The following is a 3,923-nucleotide window of genomic DNA, read 5'->3' as shown; positions in this document are numbered from 1 at the left end:
CTCCCTCTGCCTCTGCCTGCCGCTCCGTCTGCTTGTGCTCACTCTCGCTCCTCTCTCTCTCTGACAAATAAATAAATAAAATCTTTAAAAAAATTATTTTAAAGTGTTAAGTAAAATATGTAAGCACTTTAAACAATGAGGTAATTGATGCTGATAAATCATATAAATTGTATAATAATTAATAATTATAAATAGGGTAAGATATCTGAAGTTATTTTGGAGTCAGAGGCTTCATGGGTATGTGTGTGGCAGCAAGCTCTCTGGGTCATGGGTCCATTTCAGCCTAGAACTGCCTTGGGCTCATTTCCGGGTTTTCCATTCTATCCTGTTGATCCGCGGGTGTAATTTTGTGTCCATACCATACTGTCTGGACCACTACAACTTTATAATAGAACTTGAAGTCTGGAACTCTGATGCCTCCAACTTGGCTTTTTGTTTTCATGGTTGCTCAACCTATTCAGTGTCTTTCTTGGTTCCAACCTCATTTTAGGACGGTTTGTTCTAGTTCTGCGAAAAATGCTCTTGGTATTTCCATAAGGATGGCACTCAATGTGTAGATGGCTTTGGGTAGGACAGACATTTGAAGAGTGTTTGTTCTTCCAGTCCCTGAGCATGGAATGTCTTTCCAATCCTTTGTCTTCTCTTCACTTTCTTTCATCAGTGTTTTCCTGTTTTCAGAGTACAGGTCTTTCAATTTTTTGGTTAAGTTTATTCCTAGGTACTTAATTATTTTTCATGTAATTGTTTAATGGGATTTTTTTCTTAATTACTCTTTCTACTGCTGCATCATTAGTGTATAGAAATGCAACAGATTTCTGTACGTTGATTTCGTATCCAGAGACTTTACTGATTTTTTTTATCAGGTCTAGTAGTCTTTTCATGGAGTCTTTTGGGTTCTCTGTGTATATTATCATGTCATATGTAAATAGTGAAAGTTTTGCTTCTTTTTTACCAACTTGGATGCCTTTTTTTTCTTTTTGTTGTCCAAGTGCTATAGCTAGGACTATGTTGAATAAAAATGGTGAGAGTGGACATCCTTGTCTTGTTCCTGACCTTAGGTGTAAGCTCTCGGTTTTTTCCCCATTGAGGATGATGTTTGGGGTGGGTTTTTCACATAACGTCTGTATTATGTTCAGGTATGTTCTCTCTAAACCTATTTTGTTGAGGGATTTTTTTTTTTAAGATTTTATTTATTCTTTGACAGAGAGAGAGAGACAGAGAGAGAGGGAACACAAGCAGGGAAGACAAGCTGTCTTCCCCTGAGCAGAGAGCCTGATGTGGGGCTCGATCCCAGGTCCCTGGGATCATGACCTGAACCAAAGGCAGACGCTTCATCGACTGAACCACCCAGGTGCCCTTTGTTGAGGGATTTTGTCATGATGGATGTTGTACTTTGACAATGGTTTTTCTGCATCTATTGACATGATTATATAGTTTTTATCCTTTCCCTTGTTGATGTGATGTATCACATCGATTGATTGGCAAATACTGAAATCCCCTTACAGTGCAGGAAGAAATCTCACTTGATCATGGTGAGTGGGTAAAGAAGATGTAGTGTACCTATACATGCAGTGGAATATTATTCAGCCGTAAAAACAATGAAATTTTGCCGTTTGCAACCACATGGCTGGAGCTGGAGGATGTAATGCTGGGCAAAATCCGTGAGTCAGGGAAAGACAAACACCACATGATTTCACTCCTATGTGGAATTTAAGAAACAAAACAAATGAGCAATGGAAAAAAGAGAGAGAGACAAACCGAGAAACAGACTCTTTCTATTTTAAAGATTTTTTTATTTGAGAGGGAGAGAGAGAGAGAGAGAGCACGAGAGCACACAAGTTGGGGGAAGGGGCAGAGGGAGAAAAAAGAATCCTCAAGCAGACTCCCGGCTGAGCACAGAGCCCCGTGGATCCCAGGATCCCGAGATGACTTTAGCCGAAACCAAGAGTTGGGACACTTAACCGACTGAGCTCCCTAGTAACCCCTAGACTCTTAACTGAAGAGAACAAACTGACAGTTACCAGGGGGGGGGGGGGGGGGGACGGACGACACAGGTGGCGGGGATGAAGGAGTGCGCTTGCTGTAGGAGCAGTGGGTGACGCAAGTGTTGAATCAGCTGTTATACACCTGAAACTAGTACCAGTCTCTTAACTACACTGGAATTAAAATAAAGACTTCATAACAAATTTGCTTTGGGCTCCAAAGCCCGTGTCAATCTCACGCTGGTTTTTCTGTAGCTCTTCTACTTTTTCCATAGACCAGTAGCTCACCCACCCCCGGTCCCTGTCTATGTCAGGCTAATGGGGACTTGGCCAGTGAAAAGCTGGGTATATGAAGAGCCCTCTCCTTACTGGCTCCCCAGCCACCACTGTCACCTGATGCCACCCCCAAGGCCACTGTTCCCCAAACTGGAAAGATCCACCAAAGTCCCCCACCTCGGAATGAGACATACTCCTGCTGTCTTTCTTACCTTCTGTTGCTGGAGCTATCATCCCGAGAACTTGCTAGCCTGAGTTGGAGTTTGGAAGTGACTTCTTCTAACAGCTTGATATATAATTCACATACAATAAATTTCACCCTTTTAAGGTTTACTGCACATTTTATATGTTCTTAGCCACTGTTTAATTTTGGAATATTTTCATCACCCCAGAAAGAAAACCTGTAGCTGTCAGTGAAAAGTCCCCCTACCCACCTCCCCTAACCCCTGGCAGTCGCTCGTCTATATTCCGTCTCTGTGGATTCACCTCTGTCTGACATTTCATACAAATGGCATCCAACTGTATGTGGCCTTTTGTGACTGGTTTCTTCCCCCTCGCACAGTGTTTTCAGGGGTCATCTGTGGTGAGGCGTACGTCCGCACTTTGTTCCTTTTCGAGCTGAGTGATGTTACACTGTAGAAAGATCACATTTCTCTGTCCACTCACCGTTCATTAGTTGATGGGCATTTGGATGATTTCTACTTTGTCGGACCATTCATTTACAAGTTTTTGGGTGGACACGAATTTTTTTTTCCTAGGTATATACCTAGGGGTGAAATTGCTACATAGTTGGAATTTTTACAGGACAAATACTTTAGTGGCAGCTCACATTTGAAGTGTAACACTCACTTTACAGAGCTTAAAAAATGTGGTGCTTTCTCCGTTGGTGTTGGCAAACTGTGGTTGCAAAATTGTCAGCAACCTAAAGTACTGGGGACGCAAGATTGCACAGTAGTTTTTGAGTCAGACCCAAGTGAATTCAAGTTCTGGCATTGCTTTCTAGACTGACGGTAACCTTGGACTAGAAGGTTGAGTTCTTTGAATCATAGTTTCTTGTCTGGATTAAACCCAGGTCTGTGATTCTCAAGCTGTCATGGTTTTTTTTCAAAAGGTTTTCATGTCATTGCATGCAGAAAATGGTAAACAGTTTTGTGGATAAAATTGGCAAACGGGGGAGACTTTTCACGTAGAGGTTAAGGGGTTGGTTCATGGCACACCTGAGTCGGAGTTCTTCAGTATTCCTGCCATGCTGAATTCTTCTCAACTGTGACTCTCATCTGTTAGGAAATTGTTTTTTCAATATGTCTGTATTCAACTTAAAAAAAAAGTTATTTTAATTTTTTTTATTGAGAAAGAATGAGAGAGAGAGAGTGAGGGAGAGCACAAGCGGGAGGAAGGGCAGAGGGAGAGGGAGAAGCAGACTCCTTGCTGAGCAGGGAGCCCAATTTGGGGCTTGGTCCCAGGACTCTGGGATCATGACCTGAGCCAAAGGCAGATGCTTAACTGCCTGAGGCACCAAGGGCCCCGATGTCTCTGGGCTCTTGACTCTTCCTGAAACATCTCCTGTTCTAATCTGTGAGAACACCATTAACCACTAGAGAAAGATGGTGAGCTATAAACTAAACTTTTGAAGGGTTAGGAACTCATTGTGTTCTGTCTCTATGA

Source organism: Lontra canadensis, unplaced genomic scaffold, assembly GCF_010015895.1.
Source record: "Lontra canadensis isolate GAN:19392208 unplaced genomic scaffold, GSC_riverotter_1.0 scaffold22, whole genome shotgun sequence".
NCBI lineage: Eukaryota > Metazoa > Chordata > Mammalia > Carnivora > Mustelidae > Lontra > Lontra canadensis.
The sequence above is the reverse complement of the archived record's forward strand: the minus strand, read 5'-3'. Positions refer to the sequence as shown.